The sequence below is a fragment of the Xiphophorus hellerii genome, chromosome 11 (assembly GCF_003331165.1).
Source record: "Xiphophorus hellerii strain 12219 chromosome 11, Xiphophorus_hellerii-4.1, whole genome shotgun sequence".
Classification (NCBI taxonomy): domain Eukaryota; kingdom Metazoa; phylum Chordata; class Actinopteri; order Cyprinodontiformes; family Poeciliidae; genus Xiphophorus; species Xiphophorus hellerii.
This window is the reverse complement of record NC_045682.1, coordinates 22,272,959-22,296,603: the sequence shown is the minus strand read 5'-3', so window position 1 is coordinate 22,296,603 and position 23,645 is coordinate 22,272,959. Positions and strand designations below refer to the sequence as shown.

Here is a 23,645-nt window from a genome sequence, read left to right as displayed (position 1 = left end):
AAGCAGTGTTCTGAAATGTAAAAAGGCATCCTCCATGCTTCTTTAAAATATCCAGGTTAACCTCCTGACATTTTACGATAACAAAGTTCAATGTGCTCTTCAGACATATATTTTTCCTTGCTTACTCTTCTTTGCATTTCACAGAACATCACAATAAAGTACATTAAAATTTGCATTTAAAATGTGCTTGGAAAAGTCTTTTGTTTTGTTTTTTTGCTGAGGTGAAAGTTCACCTTCCTGTACACTGTCTACCTGTATCTCTGTGGGAACACTGCAGAGAAAAGGATCCGTAGGTCAGGGGTGAGATGCCATAAATGGTACACATGCTATGGGACATGGTTGGTTGGTAGACTGACTAATTAGAAGACTCCCTTTGACCTCACCTTTGACCTCCTCAGCTATGTCACATGAGATCTTTAAAGAGGAGTCTGTGAACACAAAGTGCTTTTAATTTTGACAGATAGTGTCTTTTCTCATGTTCACTTTAATGTATCTTTAGCTTTTTAGTTATGAGCAAACTAAACAGCTTAACCACAGTATATAACAGTGAAATGAAAGGAAATTGATACAAGGTTTTCTTTTTTTTTTGCAGACAATTAATATAAGGTGATGAGGAGTAGAGATACATCCATTCATTTTAGAGAATGAGGAACTGTGGAAATGGAGTTGTACAGACTAGGGAGGAAGTAGAACTTGACTTGTTCTACTTCCTTGTTCTAGTTCCTTCCAGGGAGTGTAAGATATGAAGTAATCTTGTTTCTGAACTCTTTGAAAAGGTAGATTTCTGAATTTATAATGACTGTGTCTTAAGCTAATTTAAATGAACCAAAACAAAATGTACAGAGGAAAAATGCCAATATTTATTCTGAGTGGTTGTTGTTTATTGAGAGAACAAGAACGTTTTTTTTAGTTATCCATGTAAAGAATGGATCTGGGCTTGTTGACTTTGGGAAGTATGTGAGTTATTTTCTGATCCTTTGTAGTACTTAAGTCAGATAATGATTCCAAATGAGTGCTGATAAGATGTTATGTTACTATTTGATGATCAGGTCAAAAATGTGTGAGACAATAATGGGTGGAACTTAATAACTTTCATATTGTAATCCTTTTTTTAGGAATATGGAAAGAAAAGCACAACAACAACAACAAAAAAAAAAATACTCGAATTTAACAAACATCTAAAAATCAGCAATGAAAGTTGGAAATTATATTTGGAATTCAGAAAAAAGGAAAATCTTGTATAAACCGGAGGTATTCACAGTGAAGTGTTAAATCAGCTGGGAGGGATAGGAAGCAGGTCCTTTGAGTCTGAGTCCATGGTCCTTGACTGGAAAAAAGTGGACTTATTCCTCTGAGCAGAGAGTCCATCTCTTTTTTAAGCAGAAGAGTTTGTCAAGGTGTCTGTCTTGTTTATGAGTGATGATAGGATGGAATGGGAGAGAGACAGATGGATTAGGGCTTCACAATGACCTTTTAAAGCTTATGATTGTTACGCAATTCATTTATTTATACTTTTAATACATAATGTTTCTAGATTCATTGGACTGATTACAGTTGAAATGCTTATTGAAGATCCTTCAGATACAGACACACTAAACAGTAGCTGTTGCTTTAACAATTTTTCTTCTAAAAACGTTGGACTATGTACGTTGGCGTGCTTCCATTTAAAAACTTTCATATGTGTGTGTAAAATGTCCTGCACAGGTGTTAAGTGTTCTGAGGTTTACAGACAAATAAAAGCATCCAACGCTGTTTGTTAAACCAAGTTGAACGATTTAACAAATAAAAGAAAAGAAGAAACCATCAGAGAAGAGGAAAGAATCTCTCCTCAAACAATCTTTTAAATAGAAGAGAAACATTAGAGTCCAGGTTCACTCAAAATATATATATTTTTCCCAAATGGCAATGACAATAACATAAAGACATGGGTGAATAACCCACTTTTCATTGAGGGTTCTGGCTTGACCATGCAAGAGCAAGTCCACTTTACTTCCTCTTTTACAGAAATTCATTTTTAGCAATGGTAAAGTCATGTGAGGAAGCTCTGAGCAAGATCTTACTGAAAACAATATCTATTTAACATGAAGATTCTTTGCTAGAGTTGATTTTTTTCATTTGTAATGTTCTTCTACGTATATCCACAAAGGAAACATGTAGATTTGTATCTTTGTTACTGTTTGTGTTTCTTGATTTGTTTGGGTGCCTTTGTCTAAGTAATTATTTTTGATAACTTCCAATCTTCCACTTTGAAATCACAGAGACTCAAATTTCTTATCCTTTGTTGTTAATTTGAAAACTAGCATGAAGGTTCTTTAACTGGCTACAAGTCTGTTTCTAAGTTAAATTAGTTTGCCTTCAACCTTATTACATAAATTACAATTATGAGAATGAGTTAAATTAATAAAGAGTTCACTTTTAAGTTTATAAGTAACCAGTTGCATTTGTAGGTGATTTCATATACTGCCAAACACAGTAATTCAGCTGAAGTGATTCCAAAATATTTAAAATAATTGTTATGTATTTGTCACAATTAAATTAAAATCTTCACTTATTATATACAAATTTTAATAATTTCTTATTTGTTTTATTTATTTTTGTTTTGGCCCATTTGCCCCTCGACACGCATCGTTGTTGGCTGTCTCTATTTGTGGGATTTTCAATTAATGCAGCTATTTGAAAATGTTGAGATTTTATCCCTGCCTCTAACCTAACACTCAATCTAAAGAAAGTCAGATGTGGTTTATTATACTGAGTCTGTTTTATCGTCGCATGCATAATTGCTACCACATTTTTGGTAAGATTGTTTTGCATGGATGAAAACTTCCCTCGATGTGGTTCTATGTTTGTAAAGAACTTTTAAGAAAAGATTACTACAAAGATTATTTCAAAATGTTACATTTTAATGTGGAGAAACATTAAAATACTTTTATATTTTTGTGCAGCTATCAATTGTAATTTCAGAAAACAAACCTGTGTAGCTAGGACACCAAAATGGAATCTCAAAAAGAGCCTGACATGCTTCTAAATCTGCTTCTAAAGACTAATAGCATTTAACATTTCATGTATAAAAGTACAAAAGAGAGAAAAGGAAATACCTGTTTGGTAATGATACTGACCTCAAAAGCCTTATGTGTTTACTTAGACAAAAACGTTAGGAAAACCAGAATAGGTTAAAAATATTCACCTACATTTTTAAAATTTTTGCATCACACTGTTAATGAATCTCTATTACCCATAATAAATTAAATATGACATCTGATTTAAAAAAAAAAACAGTTTGGGTACTTTGGTTATTCTGTCAAATCAAGACAGTTTTTTTCAACATAAAATCATCAATATTGAATAGCAGGTCTTGTCTTCCTTTCCTCGATGTCAAATAGCCGGATGATTTATGGGCTGCATTCATTAGTTTGGCAGCAAATATTATTCTGACTAAATCTCATCCTTCTCTGCCTCCTGTTGTCTGGCTCCTTCTGGCTGCTTGTAGTGCCTTTAATTGTCAGACCTTTGCCAACCAGCACAACAGAAAGCCACTAAGGTACTGATGTGTTAGCAGAGTCACACCAGTCCAGCTAAAAAAAGCAAAATAGTATTTTTTTTTTCTGTGTAAGTCATAGTGGTGATTGGCTTTGCTGGTTCACTCAGAAAGCTTCATCGCAAAACATTATGCAGATTTATAGTGTTTTAAAAAATATTTTAGAGTGCATTTCTTTTTGAGCCAATTTTTTGTCAAAATGTGTAGGATGTTACCGACTTCAAACAAAAACCTAATTTCAGTCTTTTCTGTGTGTGTGTGTTTGTGCAGATTTTGTTTCTATGTATCTCTCTCACTGGGTGGTAATAGTTAAACTGTTCCATTTGGTGGGATTACTTCTCCACTCATTCCTGTGGGAGCCGCCGTCAGCCCGTCATCTTTAAGCAGAATGCCATGCCTTCTGATGCTTTAATCCCTTCTCTCCTCTCTTCCCCTCCTTTCCCACACTCAACCTCTTAACCTCGTCTCCCTTTTCTCTCCTCCTTCCCTCCCTTCTCGCTGCGGCTGTCAACTTTCAGCTGAAGTGGCTGAAATCAGCACATGCAGTGGAAGATGTGTGAAAAGCTTAAATGTTGCAGTTCGATGTCAATACTCTGCTGCTCGTGGCTTTTTGGGAGAAACTAACAGCTCCTTATGCAGTGCCTTGAGGACATATTCCTATCCCTTGAACTTTTTTACATCTTGTCACATAACAACCACAAATATCTGTGTATTTTTTAGGGGATTTGGTATGTGATATATCAACATAAAGGAGTGTATTATTTGTGAAACAGATGTAAAAGGATGCATGCCTTAAAAATCTAAAAAGTGTGAATTTGGGTTAGTGCAGAGCTCTGGTACGTCTAAATAAGATACAGTGCAACCAATTTCCTTCATCTGAGACTGTGTTTGAGCTATTTGGCCTAAGTGAAAAATGCAGTCTCACAGAAAAAGACATAACATCACCTTGAACATATCACTCCCATAGGGAAACATAGTGGTGGCAGTATTATGCTTTTGGGATGCTTTTCTTCAGCAGTAACAGGAAGTCACTCAGAGTTTAAAAGAAAAGGGATGGAGATAAATACAAGACAATAATGGAAGAAGTTCACTTTCCAGAAGAAGTTAACTACTCTGAAACAAACTTCCAGAGTTAGAATAAAAATGATATATTAAAGCATACTGTTGCGCAGATTGACCCATTCAGGGTCCAGCCCTAAGTCCAAATATTAGTACAAAGACCTGAAAAACAGGGGGCAGAAAATACATGATGAAATTAAAACTTTTGGAAGGCACAAACAGCTCGAAGAAGACAACCCCACACAATATGACACAAATAATAGAATTTTGAATATTTCTTTGTTAGATTTTGACCAATACTAACTTTAGCGCTTAGTTTTACTGTCTCTAACGCCAACCGCCTGAAGCTCTGTCCTAATGGGACTAGATGATGTAGATTTGAGATGGCTGTGGGTCACAGATGAAACGGGAAAATCAAGCAGACAAATAAAGGATCCAGTTCTGTCACTGCTGCTTGACCCAGAAACATTCACATACATGAAGACTTTCTAAATTAGGAGTGGAATTTCTCTGTCTATGTTTTGTGTTAAAAGACTAGGGAAGAAAGTGAAATCAATGAACCTCAAATTTCTACTGTTCAGAACCCATAGACATGTCGGCGGCTCCAGTAGCCGCACTTATTCACCGACTGTGTGCTTTGATTCTAATGATGTTAAACATACCCACAACTGCAGAGTTCTCTGCCAGAAGTAAGCCCTTTTGATTTAAGAGAAACACAGTATATATAAGAAATCCTAATCTTTTCTACGCTGTGCTGATGCCCAAACTTGTCAATTTACAGAATAGCTGCAAAAAGCTGAACTTTGAAAAAGAATCTGGTATCTTACACTGGCCAGTTGAATAAAATCCTTGCATCTAAGACCACAGCAACCTTCTGTTATCCTCTCGTGGACTGCTGTTTATTTTTGCCATGTCCTTGTGGAGAGTGTGGCTGTAATTTTCTGCAAGGAAGTTTTGAGTCTGCATGTTTTCTGACGATGAAAAACTTGTGCAGTTTAAAGGAAAAGGGATGGAGAACATGAAATCCTGACTGGATTTCATGTTCCTCCTCTTGGTTTGATATATTTACCGAAATACAAAAGTAAAAAACAAATTAAACAATCAATTCTGTTTTTGCTAATATCACATGTGGGATCAGACCTTAAGGGTAACAGTTTTTTTGCAGCATGTGTGTCCAAATCCATTTACATTTGCGATAAACGGTAAAATCTTCTTATGTTGATGACTGCGCCCTTAAAGAAATGAGGCTTTATGAGTAGAATTGTGTGTGTGTGTGCGTGTAGGCGTGTGTGTACGTGTGTGTGTTTGCAGCTCTGCGAACAGTGAAATAGGTCATCTAGTCGGTGCTCATGAGTTTGTGACAGGGTCGGGAGGTTACATGGCGTGTGCAGCTGTCTGCTTGCCGCTACATCCTTGTCCGTCTCCCTCTCTTCCTCTTCCTACGCTGTTCCCCTCTCACACAATCGAACACATTTTATTTCTTCGGCTGCCTTCCATTGTTCTCTGTCTTTAAAAATGGGATTTGGAGAATAAGAGAGCTGAGGTAGGCTCTCATGAAAACAAAAGAGACACATGTGTGTGTTCCCACCCCTCCCTTAATGTTCAGGCAGCCCAGATTATCATCACTGAACACTACACCCTAATTATTGCTGCTCCCTCTTTACACTCAGAGGGATTATGACTGAAGAGCGTTACAACATGCATTTACCCCAGTAAGCTGGATGGCACCAGCATTCATGTTGCTTATATACATCCTTGTAGGAATAGTTGTATAATACTCATTATTTTAATGGGTCTTCAGGGAACAATTTCTAAATTTTATGCTGTGCTATATGAATGATGGATTGTAATGTCACTGGGTTGTCTAACTGGCTAATCATGTTGTCAATACGTGACTGATTAATCAATAATGATTAGTGTAACTGTGTAAACTGTCTACTCTTTAGTCAGTTAATTACATTACCAAGGAAATGAGGTGTTTACAACCAGCTGCATTAGCTGGGAAATTTCAAACTTTGAAAAAAATGTGAGCAACAACATTCTAAAATTAGTAGTAATCCACCTAATCAATTTCTTTACCCACTCAATTTGAGCATATACAGTATGCAAAGTATATATATCTATATATATATCTATATATATATAGATATATATATAGGTCAATCCTTTTTGTGTCTACTTGAGAGTGCACAGAGATGTAAAAGCTACACTTTATCAATTACCTTAATTACACATCACACCAGACCTTGTGATGTATTTGTTATACTGGATAAATGGCCTAGTTTCTTGTTTTTCATAATGGAGGGCTGAGGTCTAGCACCTGATGTCTGGTTAGTCCCACTTGGTAGATCACACACATGCGTTGTAGCTGTGAATAAGAGTAGTTGTATTATTCACTATATCTATTCAATGTATTTTTCTATCTATGTTTTTCTGTACTCACAATAGGATTGTGTGCACATGCTAATGTAACGTGTGCATGCATAAAGACATTGTATGCTAATGGAAAATGTAATCGTGCAAGACAGGTATTAGCTGTGAGGACTGGATAGTGCAGCCACTTGCTAATGTGACTAAGAGAAAGGTAGCAGCCCAGAGGAAATGTATTATTGTACCTTGGCAGCCCATACATTATTCATCAGCTTGACTCGCATGGCTGCTGGTAATGATTTTATCAAATGGAGCATGATGTGTGTTGTTTCCGTACAGGAAAATAGCATCCTGACTGTCTGTATCTTTTCTGTCAAACATAGTATGCTCATGACTTTCGAAATAATATGTTCTGTATCCAGCATGACAGAAAGCATAAAATGTTAAATTTATTTTATCTACCCAATGCCATTCCCACCCATACACAGACATTCTATGATAAAGAATGATCAGGTTTGAAAGGTGGAGCCTATTGTAGCCAAAGGTCAGCTCAGGTATGACGGAACTGCAAGAGAAAGAGAGAAAGAAAAAAACATCACAGACCTGAGCAAAAAAATCCAAGTAGTGGGCAGGCTTTGATTTTTGTTTGCTACATGCAGTTCTAAATGCTGACTACATCTGAGAAAAAAACACTGAGTTTGGTTGGTTCATTTTGCAGAAGCAGCATTTCATATTATAAAAAGCAGAGTGAAATTAGCAAACAAAAAATTACATAACCTCCTCCTACTGAAGCTGTTTTTATTACCTTCTATGTTTCTGTTTGTTCAATCATGGTGTTACATCTGCCATAAACTACTTTCTCCCCACTCCTGTCTGTGATTACATTACAGGCCTATGATGCCTTGTTTAGATAGAAAAGTAGGAACAAGGTGATGTTGTTGTCTTGCTGACTTTGTTTCTTGTTACAGCTCTGATTATAACACAGGCTCTGTTGTTAGATACTGTGTACTCCTAGATCTGCACTTCTTAAACTGTGATATTTGCACCTAAGTGGTATTCTGAAGAAATTTTGCTATTTGTTATTTTAAGGGAAAGGTGATACACTAATGACCTTTCCAGTGTGTAGCCCACCTCTCACTCAACAACCTCCTGAGAAAAGCACTCTCCAAAGGCAACATATTAACTAAAAATAATATATATTTATTATTTTTATTCTGACACAAAGAATCACATAAAAATGCTCAGTATGTTTACAATCTCTGTTGACAGCCAGATTTGGCTGTTCCATATATTAATAATAATAATAATTTACCAGCTTATGTGTTTATTTCAGCTAAACAGGCCCAGTGTTAAATAAGTGAGTCAGTGTTAGCTAAACAGAGCACTATTTTACATTTTACATAACCGTCACAGGAAATTATTCCATCACACATTTGATGAAGCTACAAGATTCTGTAAATTTATCAAAGTTAACCTTGCTAACAACCTTTGCCAAATACAGCAAAGAGTTTTAAAGGAAGTGTGACTCATCTTACTTGTTGGTGGTAATAAACAAAAAACATACAAAGGAAGCAGAAAGAAATCTTGAATTGTACTGTACGTCTTTCTTCTAATAAAGCAAACAGGTGTTTGTTGTTTTATGAAGATATATGTTTCATTTATTATTATCAATAGTTAAAGTTAAATTTCACAATGGAAGGACATTTCTCCTAACATGATTTAGGATGAGTGATTTGCAGAGAATGGGATTTGATGAGCTGAAAAGGGCAAGATGGCATGCAACATGTGTGCAAGCAGATATACAGTTCTGAGATAGGAAAGGGTTACCTGCTGCCTTTTTTTTGCCTGAACAAGGTGCTGAAATGCCATCAAGTGCCAGAAGGTGGAAAGCTGTAAATATGTTTGTGTCTGTGCACCAGAATACATGTGCTGTATAATAGCAACATTGTGCTCATGACTGTCTCCCGCTTTCGTCCCCTGTGGAGGCAGTGTCAGGTTGCTTTTGTTGGGTGGATCTGTTACACTCTCTGCCCTTTTTCCTGACATGTTTGCCTCCATAAATGTTGAACACCAAAACATTTTTCAGCTTCGGTAGAGTAAAGCAGACATTTAAATCAGAGACTGTCAGCCTCTTATGTATGATGACAGTTCTAAAAGCCAAACATTTTAGGGAAGTAAATAACTAGAACAGAAACATATTTTGCTATTTTATATTTTTGCTGTTATTCATTCATTATTTTAAAACTTGAAATTATATATGCTTTTCTCACTTCTACCTTAGTTTGTACAATTCAAGATTGTTGAGCTACAATGTTGCCCAAAGTTTTAAGTTTGGTTTCATCATAAAAAATTAAATCTTGCAGCTTTACTGCTTAGTCCTGACTTGGAGAATCCAGTAGATGGCTGGCAAATGTAGAACATAACCAGCACTTGTCGGAAATTCCTGGATATCTTCCAGTGCTGCTGTCAGCCTCTTGTCTGCCTCCCTTGTCATTTCATCAGCTTTTGAGAAATATCCAGTTTTTGCAATGTCCCTGTTGTTCCACATTTCCTCCATTTATTGGTGAGCCCCACTGTGTCATAGTTTGTACATTGGGCTGCAGGTTATTTTTTTTTCCATTTCAGTTTTGCAATGAGATCCTGTACCTCTGCAATAAAAATGTTTTTTGCTAAATGAGCAAGATGTCAGAAAAACCCTCTAGGCAAATCAGTTTAACTCAGGTTTTTCAGGTTCACTATAATTGGTGGTGGGTGTTAACCCAAAAAGACTGTATGCTGGATCAGCAGGTGCTCAAACAAAGCGTCAGTTAAAGGATATTCATATTTGTCTAACCATGTACTTAAGTAAATATATTTGCATTCACAGGATGAGTGCCACAAAGTATGTGGAAAAAGTTTCTAAATTGGTTATCAAATCTATTTTTTTACACAAAAACTTGAGATATTTGTGGTGTGTATAAAGTTACTTTGTAGAAACACTGTTTTGTTTTTTTAAGGTATTCTACCATCTTGTCTAACTTCAACTGAATATTTTTCTTAATTATCCCTGCATAATACCTCAAGCTCATTCAATTTAGGTGAACAGCAATTTTCAAGTTTTGCTAAAGATTTTTAGTGATATTTAGGTGTGTACTTTGACTAGACCAATAGAACAGACAAACTTGCTTTGATCATGTGGCTAATAGCAGATCCAGAGTGTTAATAATAAATAAACAAACAGAAAGTAAAGAGTAAAAGCAGCTGCATCATACACATAATGGCACATTAATAAGCATTTTTCAAAATGAAACATCTTTATACTTATTCATTAATATTTTTTATCATCTTTTAACCAGCTCTCTATTTCTAGTAAGTTTTCAAAGTTACATAAGTAAAAACAGTTTCCACCCACTTAGTATTCACACTGTGTTGATTAGATCATCTGTGTCCTGAAAAGAAGAAATAAACAGACTTACAATATTAGACAGTGTTGCTTACTGGCAGGTTGTTTCCTTGCATGCTATGGCTTGTCCGTTGTATAATTTTTGTCTTTGTTTGTGTGCAGAGCTTGAGGCCAGAGAGGCAGTAATTAAACAGAGGACTGGGACATCTAAAGGCTTAGAGGCACAAACCCAGCACCCATGCTGACAGTCAAATTGCCAAGCCAGAGGAGGTGACCGAGCGAGAGAGAGGGAGAGCAACAACAAGAACAGCCAGGAAAGGAGGAAGAAGATGAGAACTGTGTGAGAGCATGAGTGAGAGAAGAGGGGAAACCAGAGAAAAGAGGGCGGGCCTAGACTCAGGCAAAGCACACACACCCTCCTGCTCAGCCCACAGTCTGGTCTAGGCATGCAAGTGGCAGCATGTGGGAGAATGCGCTCCAGTGTGTGTAGAGTGAAACACTACGTCGGAACCTGGGAGATGTCTGTCTGATGCAGGGATTTCCCTCTTTTTTTCCTGAACAGGACGCATGCTGGCTGTGCTTTAGTATCCACCGGGAATTAAGCGGGACGCTCACAGGAAACACGGGTAGTTTAAGTGAAGGTAAGGAGATACTTTGCTTATTTTGAAGATGTGCTGAGAGCTTTGAGAACTGAAACGCATACAGAGAGAGTTGTGATGGGGTTTAAGGTAACTTGCTTCAGGCTGCTTCTGTATAGAAATATATATTAGATGTTGATATTTGAGGTGAAAAACAAGAAAAGCTATTTAAAAGAATCCACATGTGGATACAGGATTTTTTAAGAGCAGGAGTATGCAGGAGTCCTGACGTGCAATACATGATCACATAGGCGAGAGTTTGTTAGTTTTAATCATCTACATGCTGTTCTGTAAAAATCTGCCCTGCATATGGATTCAGATTACCATCTTGTATGGGGCATTGTGTGTTTTTGTGTGTGTTAACGAAAGGACTTTATCAATCATTAATGCTCTCACTGGAGACCTTGCCAAGTTTCTTATACAAGCTTAGTGAGTGATAACAAAATACCTTAACAGCGTCTCTGGACTGGCAGCACCTGGCAATCCCAATGCAAAGCTCAAAGGGCAAACACTGCTGAATTCCTTAACGGCGTCTCTGGCTGATTGTTTGCCTCTTTTTGTGGGAGCTACTGATGTGAAATTACATCTGATAAAGAGCAATTTCTCCCAACTCCAGATCAGAAAGAACTATTTGATGCTTAAAGCGATTGTGGTCCATTAAATAGTTCTTAAAGAGTTTGCTTTACTTAATTTAAAATAGAACATGCTTTTAAAACTTAGGTTCACATATTCATAGGTTCAGAATTCAAGTTGATAAAAGGGATGCATTAAAGGCAGATTTAGATATAAGGAATACTTCAGCCTACTTTGGGTTTGTATGGAAATGAAATTTTAACACTGGGAAGAGAAAAGATCAGAAAAGTGGACTCCTCTGAATGAGACTTATGGACTGTTCAATCTCTTGACGGGAAAGTTGTAACTCCTGAAAACTTTGCTCTCAGCAACAGCAAACATAGAGGGCAAAATATAGCAAAATTAAGATAAAACACACAGAGATACAGAGTCACAGCTTTGCTGAATTTATTCCTTCACAAGAGAAGAAACTTATTGATGTGTCATATTTTCTTTGCTCTTTTAAGAAAAACTCAACATTGCTGAACTGTAACACTTTCGGGAATATGACTGAGATTAAAGGAGAAACCTTTCAGCTTTCCTTTCATTTAGAGACCTTGTGATCAGAGCTGGAATGTAAACTATTTACTCCCTGTCGTATTTTTTGTGGTGCCTGGTTTAAAATAGTGTCGGCATGCTTATCCAGCAAATATTTAGGATTCAAGCATACCTTAATGTCATTGTAGGCACATATTTACATCAAATTCCCTATAACAATAGAGGGCATCCAGGTGGAATTGTATATATATACAGTATATGAAGTCTGGTTTGGGACCATGACTGAAGAAAGAAGAGCACTCAAAGTTAAGGTCATATAAATATATATATTTATATGACCTTAACTTTGAGTGCTCTTCTTTCTCAGTTTTATCTTTCCTTCCTGGTATTCACTGCTTCAGTTGCTTCAACAAGAAACTTGAATATTGGCAGGGTGTTTGGAGCAAGTGATCCGTGAAGGGATTTATAGTGGCAGATAAAAACCAGTTGGTGTGTGCATGTCTCTGAGTGTGGGGGGGAGGGGGGGAGTGCGTGCGTGTGTGTGTGTGTGTATGGGTATATTTTTACACCACTGACAAAGACTTTGCGAAAGCCAGAGGCAGCGAAAAGAGAGGGAAGCCTGTCTTATCTCTCCCACCGATACGTATCCAGGTTTTTGTTTGTAGGCGTGTGAGTGTTTGTATACTTGGTGTCTGTTGGGGGCAAATACCTATGTGCGTGGGTGTGTGCGAGAAAACAAAGTAACCATGTGCTGTGTGTACAGTAAGGTAATATAGTGTGTGTTTGAGCATGAATGGGACATTGTCAAGTCAGCCTTGTGGGTCTTTTTATGTTGCTGACTGATCTCGTTTTATATCATATCTTCCATCGAACATTAGTCTTATGCTCGGCTAAACTTGTTATAGTTCCCAAAGTAAAAATATAAATTTTCTTAAATGAGTTTATGTTAAAAGATTATAGTAAATATCTTACCTGCTTTATATAACTCTGTTTTCATGTAGTCTAAGTCACATCAGTAGAGCCAAATGCTGTAGCAAACGGCTCCAAGATGTACTGAGACCTGAGGGGACTTTTATTCTCTTAAAATAACTCCAAACTGTAAAATGTTACATTCTCATTACGACTTCCACACAGGAAGATCACTGGTGATATATCCTTTGCTATTCACATTTCTGGTTTCTACATTTCGAGTAGAAAAATAATGCTAGGGCTAGTCCTAGGTTATATTGTTTATGTGTCAGATAACGGACTGATACCAGTCCGTTATCAGTGCGGACTGATATCAGTCCACACGTTATCATTAGAGTAAACAGAAGTAAACAGATGCACACCGGCACTAACTGAATACAGTTTGCTTCTTCATCCTTTGTAGTGTGTCCTTTGCTACAAATCCCTAAAGTAAAGAAGCTTGTTTATGCAGTGATCACCATGAATTAAATAATCTTCATCACAGCTGACAACAACTTGAAATCTTGTCCCTCATTATTCACGTTAATGCCTAAACTACTTCTCACACCTTGTGGAAACTGCAAAACATAACTACAAGCATAACACATAAGACATGTTTTTATGCAGATGTGGCAGGCCTGATGAAAAGAGGTTGATGCAATTATCACAAAAGCGATGATCTCTTCTTCCTCCATTTCTTAAGTCTTCCTCTGCCCCTTTTATTTTCTGAAAGGTGCCTCACTAATGCCTCATCCCTCTTCCTCAGTGGTGCACAATTTCTGCTGTTGAGCAAATATGGGGCTTATGGAGTCCCCAATGCAATAGGGCACTTTAAATGTTTGTGTTTGCCAATGTGCCTGCCTGACGTGTGTGTGTGTGTGTGTGTGTTCCTTTCTTTCACTCCCCCTGTTCTCTGCTGTTGTCACTGGCAGTCCAGTAGACAAATATTGCTGAAGTCTGGTTTGGGAAGACCATGACAGGCCTGACAGCTGAGGGTGGAGGGAAACAGAAAATGTTTCTCTTTCTCTTTTCTGGTTTTATGAAGTGTGTCTGGGGGTGCTGGTTCTGTCATAGCAAAAACTGAAGGAATCTGTCTGCACTGTAGACGCAGTAGTTCTCTGAAGGGCTATAAAAGGTGGAAGACGAACATTTATTTTTGTGTCTGTCATGGTGTGTCTTCTCTCACGAGCTTTAAGTAGTTCACAATCTAACTGTATGCAGGGGTCCTAGAAAATTTCAGATTTTTGCTTTTTTTTCATCCAGTTTTTGTCACATCATGGACATTTGAGTACAAAACATTAACACTAAACCTACCTGATTATTGTGTTTTACTATTTCTAGCTTTCACAATGGCTTACAATTTTTTGTTGTGCAGTACAGAACCATTTTGTCTCTTTTTTGGAATCTAGACTATCGACTCTAATTGAAAATCTGTAACTCCTGAAGTTGTCAAGTATCCTACATTGAAAGCAGATCCCTTAAATCACAGTTTCTGGAGTTTGATGTACAGTATTTGTTTGTTAGCAAAAAATTCTTAAAGATAGCCATTGTAGTGGTTTGTTTAAAACTTTCGAACCAGTTTGAGAACCACATAGGAACCTTGTGTCTTGTAACGTGTCACGAGGAAAAATTGTTTTACTTAGTAGGACACCTATGCAATTCGAGTTTATATCTGTTTAGGTGTGGGCTTTCATTGGAAAACCGTGCAGGATAAGACTTGCTAAATTAGTCGGTGAGAACATTATATCGTGCTGACGTCCCAGTTTACATTTACTCTGTTTGTAATGTCACTCATCTGGTTGGACAAGAATGCTCTGGGTTGGGAACTGGAAACTTTGACTTATCTGCCTGATGAGGAAGAAAAAAGGGGCTTAGGTTGGGCCACAAGTTAGAGGAGCAAGACTGGAGGCCTGTAATTTAGGAAAGGGTCCATTTGAGGGGGATGGGTGTCTCGATACTGACATGAGCTGGCATCTGTCTTCGTTCATTTCCTTCCTTTTGTCTGTTCTTTCGCCTCTGCTGTGATGAATTGGGAGTTTTCTACTTCCTTCCTTCCATTGCTCCCACCCTCAGTCTCTCTCTTATGCTCTCTTTTTCTTTTTATCTGCCTGTGTCTGTCAGTCCTTCATATTTGCTCTCTTCCCCCTTTGGCGTGACAGCTTTACCATCCTTGTCATGTTTGCATATTATCTCTAATCAGTGTTGCGTTTAAGCCCACACATCAGCTCTGGTGGTTGCCAGCTCATGTTTTTGAAATGTTGTATACATAAAGATAGATATTTACATTTAAAGCAGAAAAGAATAAACTAGTATTAAAGATGTGCAACACTAATGTTTTTTTTACTGACTGAGCAACCTGCAGTGTTTACTAGAGATAAGGGATGTGCATTGTATCATTTCTCTTTAGCAGGAAAAATATGTACATTGTGATCAGAATTGTCATTTATACATTCATTCATTTTAAAAGATTGTTACTTTTGCAGTTAAAAAATAATTTTTTCAGTAATGGTTTCATGAGGGCATCAAGAAATAATAATATATTCCAAAATATTCTCTGTTATGTAGTGGTATAACAACAGTATTCTAGTGGATAGTAGGTGAGGTTTACATTTAGAATAGTTTTTGTGTTTTAGTTTTTTGTTAAATATTTTTGTACTCATTTTTGATCAACTCAAACTGCATGAAAGACATGGGATATTATAAAACTGACAAATGACTGGAATAAATGATTTCTAAGTCTGTAACTTGCTTGTCACACAAGTGCAAAATTAATGACTGAAACCTTAGCAGTGATCATATTGGATTCTGAAATCAAATGAATCCTCAGCACATCCAGCAGTATATAAAAGATGTACCATTTGATGACATGAACTGGGTGAAAGTTGGATCTGATAGAAAAAGGAAACGTGCCTTGAGAAGAAATGTGTGAACAGAAGGGAAAGAAGGACCTCAGAGCAAGAGACTGGAAATATATCTGTGTGTGAGGTGTTGAGAAGGCTTTTAAGAGAGGAATTAGAGCAGAGGTGTAAAGAGTGTCTTCTGAAGATTGTGTTTATGATTTGTTTGCACTGGGGAGAAATTGCACTCTTTGGAACTCTCTTTGATTTACTCTGACTTCAAACCCTTACAATACTGACTTTTGGAGTCTTTTGGATCAACCGCTGTGTAATTAAGACAGGGGAACTAGGCAATTTAGACCTTGTCTGTCCTTTTCACCTTCACTCTTACAGAAAGTATGCAGACTTGGCTGAAAATTTAGTGCTCATCACATTGTGTCACTTCACACTCCTTCTTATTGACCTGGAAGTAATGCAGAGAGAAAAGGCTGTATGTGTATAAGTAACTGTGTGCAAAAATGCATGTGAATAGGCATGTGTGGTTGAAGGCTTACGGGCAAAACCGCATGCATTCTTTTGTTCTCTGGATTTTGTCTCTTTGGAGGTAAAATAACCCCCAGTTGAGTGCTGACAGTTGAGTGCTGTTTATAATTTCTATTAGACTGTGTGGCTTTGTTATTGTCCTGCAGTGCAGAAGCGATCAATGTGAATGTGTTTACGTGTACACAACTACGGTCATGCAATCTTTGTCGTCCCAGCCTTCTCTTACATGTCAAAGAGTCATGTGGATCTTACATGCAGGTCACTAATGTACTGAGAGGGTAGGCTCTATTCACTGCAGCAACTTGGGGTCTAAATAATAACCCCCAGCTTGAGTCCACTCGAGAGATCAACTCCCAGGAAATGGACCCATTGACCTAGATCCAACCACTTCTACTAAAGAGACTCAACATAAATTGCATATATTGACATCCTTGTCTGGAGTCTCCATAGGCAGCAATGTGAGGACCCTTTTATGTTTACCCAGTGATGGTTTAAATGGGTGTGTATGTCCCTTACAAAATCACCGGATTTCTTAAAATATATTTCATGTATTATTGTTTCAAATGCACACAGATTGTACAGTCATGTTCTTCTTTTTGTTTGATTTATTTCAATAAAGATGTTACACTTTTGATTAAAAAAAAAACAAAACAACAACAAAAACATGGCTGTCTTTATCATTTGATGAGTTAGAAAGATTTTTTAAATAAAAATCTGGTTATATAACCAAATGGGAAATACAAGTTTTCTTGACCACTTTGAAATAAAGTGCCACTTATAACTGACCAGCAAATATTTAAACAACCAGTTAATACCTAAGCTTTCCACATCTTATCTACCAGTATGAGGCAGTTTTAGGGCTTTACATAAAGCTGCAGTATGTATATTTTATAAACAATGCTTTTTTCTTATCTGTTAAAACTGTGACTGTATTGTTACAGAATAACATGACACTTTGAGAATTTTTTTACGGATCATCTGCCTCATCTTAAACTGCACCACACAGTGGAAGTTATAACAAAAAAAACATATTTTTCATAAAAGTTACATAAAGCATCTTCAAAGTTGAGGATCTTGCTGAATAATAGATTTTGCGACAGTGTTTGATTCCGCAATATCTTCTTTATTGCTGCTTTTTATTTATAAAGTTTAAACAGCTCAACTAATAACAGGGTTCTTAACCATTAATGAGTCCTTGATGAATCTTACTGTAAACCAGTTTTGTTTTCTTCCCAAAAAGGCAAGGTACTTTCAAGACATTAAACTTCATGTATCAGGATACATTAGTGTTGATAATCTAAAGTGTATTTATTTTACAGTCACAAACAACAATGGTTGTCATATACAGTACTTCCCTTTGGTGCTTCTTTACTGCTCAAAAAGCAAATAAAAGTAAACGGAGCATTTTGTGCTAAATACAGCAAATAAATGTTGCCTGACAGAGTGAGTAATTTACTGATTGATAAGTTGAAATTCTTAAAAACTTCAGCTAGGATTGTTGTTTTTTCCACGTTATTTAATTCTGTAGTGAAGCTCTGGATGTGCACTGTGTGACATAATCATTGAGGTGGATTAATGTTTTTAAAACCTTTGAAGAACACCAGTTTCACAGTCTGGGCGTAGGTCTTTGTCTGAATTTGTCACACCTTCATGCGTGAGGACATTTTTTGTTTTTCTGTGTGATGTAAAAATGAAATGAGATAATAAGGGTGGGTCTCTTCTGTGAAACAATCATGTGAAACGTGATGCAAATTGTCCCTGAGTGAAACCTGTTTTATTTCACACTTTAAACATTGGGGCAGTTGTTTCTTCCCTCTGTAGCTATGGTGTTTTTTTGTTAGAAAGCCCAGAACATCTTGTATTGTCTAGTCATGCATTTGCACAGAGAAACAGCTGATGTTTATTTGTCACATTCTCGCTGAGCGCTTCTTTCTCCCCTCACTCCCTGGGGGATATAGTCTTGTCTCTCTTTATAGGGGGGCACTCTGTTTGCACTTGCTGTTGTTGACTCAGCTGCATGGATGCACTGAGAAAACTTCCCCTTTCCTTATCCCGCTCTTCCCCTCCCCCACTTCCCCTCCAGACCTGTTCTGTGTCCATTTCTCTGTTGTTAACATGTTTCACAACCTCACCAGCACCTTTTGTCAGGTTTAGTCACTAATTACTTATTTTATCTCTGTAACTTTTAATCTTTCATTTTCTCTTCCTTCCACAAAGCCTCTCACTTGCCCCTTGATGATTGGGGATTTTCATGCCTCAGTGGTAAGCTTAATTAAGAAAGTGCTGGTTTATGTATTATTTACTTCCCATTGCTTGACTTCAACAGTGCATTCAAAATAATACACTAATCATGTATCGCAGTATTGCAGTGTTCATAATAATAATTAATCAAACTATCTTTGGCCCACTGTGACTGCAAAAACCAGACAAAGTTGATATTCTTTTAATAAGATATTTTCAAAACCATGATTTATAAAATTATTTTTGCCAATTTTGTCAGAGTTTTGTTTTGAGTTACTTTTCATAGGTTATTTGAATCTGGATTAATGGAGAAGACTGATTTATATTAAAAGAGGTGTGAATTATTTCAGTTTCGGCTACAGCTCTGATTGTTTTTCCACAAAAATAAGATAAATCACAATTATTTCAGTAGAAAAGTGTAGCATTTCGTAAGAGTGGCTGTACCAGTAGCAATGCAGTAGCTCTTTTACTTGTGGAACTCCTTCCAATAACTTCATAAACAAGTCCAGACGTGATTCTTTAATTATAGGTTCCCTATCACATATAACAGGCACACAGCATGAATCTTTTCTCACAATTCTCAAAAATGGAAGTCCTGTTTCATTTAACAGGATTTCCATTTTGTAAATAGGTGCCTTGTAAATCTTTATTTACAAGGCACCTCTTGGACTCCTTCCGGGATATATTTGTATTGTAATTGCACTGAGAAATGTTGAGTCTTGCTTTTTGCTCACATGATTTGCTGCTTCTTTCTGTTTCTTTGTCAATTTAGCATAACTTAAACAACAGCCTCTGTGTGTATATTCCTCCAGAAATGTAGATATTTAACCCAACTATGAAATTTTCAGAAGGTTGTAAACATTTTCAAATCCACCTTATTCCACTTAAGGTTCAGATAAGAGAAAGCTATAGGTCTACTTCACTTAGCCTTCCTCTTATCTGCTAAAAGTCAATGTGGTTCTCTTGCCCTTGTGTCAGGTATTAACAGCATTCATATATTCACAGTTTCTTTTCACATATCTGCTTTGTTTAAAGTCATTGTAAACACTTCATTGATGCTGGCCATAGCTAAAAACAAGTTTTCTTCTTGCAGTAGCTTCCATGTTGACTACATTGACTCAGTAGAGTTAATGTAGGACATCTTCACCGATTGGACGGTGATCCGATTTGTTTTTGCTTGTTTTTGAACAAGCATTTGCTGATTAGAGCTGATAATGTGCATTTTTCCTGATGTATTTTTGTTTATGATTTTGACAACTATTTGTATATCATACATGTGTAAAACGTACAAAATCAAGAACAGCCCTCCCTCAGGTTTGTCTTAGAAGTTTCTTCAGAGTTATCATCCTTATTATGTTTTTACTCTCCAGTCATATAAAGGTCACTATATGAACCTACAATAGTTGGCTTATATCTTCACCCATGTTTCACTACTATATTTTTGTGACTCTACTGTTGTCAGTGGTTAACAAGATCGATATTTTTGTCATCATATACCGCTCCTTAGGGTAAACTTACCACCATCAGTACATGAGTGAAAATTTCAAACACAAACATACAACACAGGCATTACAAACCTGAGCAGTTCTCCCCTGATAGTCTTACAGCCGCTCTGTCTCTGACAACAAATCAAGCCTGTTCATATCTGCCCTACTTTGAACTGACACAGCATCTATCTCTATCAGCCCCTGAGGACCTATCAGCCTCACTCCACATCTTTACCTCTCATGTTTCCTTCCACCTCAGCACTCATCAGTCATCTATCTACCTGTGGCCCATCACTCGACTCCACCATCAACCCACTGAATTAGCAGCCTCTCGTTCCCCTTTTAGCACCGTCCTCTGTTGATTTGACTCTCTTGTCTCTGTCATCCCATCCCCCAGTTTCAATCTCCTACCTCTGTCTACCTTTGGCTCAAACATGCTCATCCCTCGTACTCACCCACTCAGCTGCCCTGTTATTTCACTCCCCCATCAGTTCACACAGACCTGGTCTGAAGTATTACCTGCCATTTTAGCTGCATCTATTCCCATCTGTGTGTGTCAGCATTGGACTTCAAGGTGAAGTAAAATTGATTTATCTTATGCCTAAATCACATGGATATGCCAAAACAACATAACTGCCTTGTTATTATGAAGTTAGTTACTTTTTTACCACCACAGCACATTTGAACGGTTAGTACTCGGATCATTAACTTGAGGTGCTGGACATTAAAATTAGCCTTCAGATTCCTTTGATGCCTGTTAAGCAGGATCAGGTTACTATTGCAATGTTTTAAAACCTAAAAATGAACTGCAGAAACAATTTAGTCATACATATAGAAGACTTTTGATCTTAATGTATATATAGTGTGACTTCTCTATGTGGTTAGATTAAATCATAAATTTCACATAAGCTTTCAAAAGTTAACAAGTACAAAAACGACTTTAAAGTATCTGGAAATAAATAAATAAAAATAATAGAAATAATTACTAGGAATACACAATACAGTATATCTCCCACTTCTATGTTTGCGATGGAAAATTACAACATGCATATTCAGTTGATTTTAATGATTGTCTGTGCAATCAGTGCTTCATCAGGAATTGTTCGTTGATTGAGGACTGGTAGAAGCAGGAGAAGATTTATTAATATTTAACAACAACAAATGGTATTTTAGCATCTACAATTCTGCTTGCTGATGGATTTCCAGTGGTGTAGTACAATAATGCAGATCTGCAAAGATTTAGTTGAGACTGACATTCCCAGATCTTGCCCTTGACCTTGTTGTGCGTAAGATCCTGGTGTTAAAATATGCATCTTCAGCATCTTCAGGGGTTTTCGGATCTTGGAATGCTCACAGGGACTTCTGGTAGTTCGTGCTCTGCTCTGCTGCAGCTGTGACTGAGTTAAACATTAAAAGCTACATACATTCATTGACTCTCTCTGGCATTTCACTCAATAAAAGGCTTGTGGAAGGAGCCGTCTTCCTTAAAATATGGTAATCCCAGACTGCAGCAAGCTGCAGAAAAACTCAGCTAGATTCTGAGGTAAGAAGCGTACAACGTAAGCTGCTAGAGAGGCGAACGAGAGACTTTAATGAGGTTACTGACACTTGAGGAGCCAACTAGAATAAAATGACTGGCAGTTTAATTCAAATGCATCTCTTTTTCACTTACTTTGTCCCGAGTTGGCACACTGACCCAAAATCTAAAATGATTTTTGCACTTTTTGGGTTCCAGATTATGTGCAGCATTACCAGCTATTTAATTCTGTTTAATCTTAAATTGTCACTTTTTTGGCAATACTTGTGTATTGTGTAACACTAAGAACACGAGTTTCTTGGTGTTCAAGAAACTCGTCATCAGCATATCTCTGATTGGTGATGGCAAATAAAAGGTCCCAGAAAAATATGACAATCTTCTCATCTCAATCCACTTAACTTTGTTGTTTTAATGTTTTGGTTCAGAGAGAAAGCAGTCTTTAGGGAAGTAAATAATCATTTACCATATAACAAATGGTTTGATTTAAGAAGACTTGTGCTGGAAGGCACATTGTATGTGTCTCCTTCTGTGTGTATTGAAGCTAAGAGTGGGGGGTAGTGGCGCGTGCCTTGTCAGATCCCAAAAGGATGAATAAGAAGCTAATCTCTGTCTTCCAGGGAATTCTGTGTCTCAGACAGTTTTCTCTCAGAGGATCTGTGGGAGTGCAGTGGAGCGTTGTCTCCCATGTCTACAATGGGATGTTTTCAGAGCCCTGCCTGTGCACAAGATAAATGCATTTCCTCCACAAACATGAACAATGCACCCACACATTCTACATAGGTATACACATAAAGGCAGGTGCTCATGCTTAGGTCTCTGATTCTTTTTATTTATTCTTTATTTATTTATTTGGAGCACCGCTCTATATTTACACACCATTCACAGTGCACTCATTATATTCAAAAGAAAACTTACATTATTCCAGGCTTGTGTGTGTGTACAGGTGACTTCAGGAAAATAAAGAAATATTTTTTAGAACATTTTGCCACATAGCTGATTCCACACTATATGAACTTAGCCTAGTTGTCTCCATCTAGAAAGATTCTGTAGAAAGAAGTCTAAAGACATTGTGAGAGATATAAAATGTTAGGGCAAAACTTTCAAGAAAATGATTTTTTTTTTTCTTAATTAATTACATAGATTTTTAACATGTTAAGAATGCTAATGCTTAACATAAAAATTTCTAGCTGGCACATTTGTATTTGTATATTTCTGGTATGCCCGTAAATCTGATACATAAGCGACATCCGCAAACCCACTAGGTGTTAATGTGTTCTTCAAAAAGCTACCTGACAGGACACTGGGAATGATGTTGTGTGCAAGTTGTGCAAAAAGGAGTTGGCCTATCACAGAAGCTCTTCAGACCTAAAATACTATCTCAATCCAAAACATGTTACAGCAAGCAAAGACATACCCAACGCTAATGTCAGGGTCCACTGTTCATATTTCTAAAGAAGTTATTTTTCAAAGAAGTTACATGAATAATCTGGTATTCCTGAAACACTTGAAAGCTGAATGAGTATTATAGCACTTTGCACTAATCTGATATTTGAATAACCTGAATAACAGATTAAAAATAACAAATATCTTTATTTTTGAGCTCCTATGTCTATTTGTCTTATAATTTAGCAGCAAAAAAGGTTTTTCAATTAAGAATATTGCTTCTTTTGTCGATGTATAGTTTTTGATTAAAATGCAATGGACCTCTGAACATAAGTTAAACTATTGAGTGGTTTCCAAGCAAATGTTCTCTTTGCATGGAATGTTATATTTTTTTTCTTCTTTGCATTTCATAAAATAACACTGGGAGTCAAACATACTAATGTTGAATAGTTAATTAGTCAGGCAGGTAGCCAGACAACAGTTGGCTGCTTAGCTTGCCAAATATAATTTGAATACTCTACCTCAGTAAAAATTGGATGTGGTTGTTCTTTAATTTCCACTGCATGATTATTTAA

General features: G+C 36.9%; 1 protein-coding gene across 1 annotated transcript in view; it reads left to right on the top strand.

Moving 5' to 3' along the window:
• Positions 1 to 10,787: 10,787 nt before the first annotated feature.
• The window catches only part of LOC116728109 (T-lymphoma invasion and metastasis-inducing protein 1-like), a 62,811-nt gene continuing 49,953 nt past the window's right edge, over positions 10,788 to 23,645 (top strand). Inside the window, exon 1 of the mRNA XM_032575906.1 lies at positions 10,788 to 10,987. The gene's annotated coding sequence lies outside the window, so the exon portion shown is untranslated. The remainder of the gene's footprint in view (positions 10,988 to 23,645) is intronic.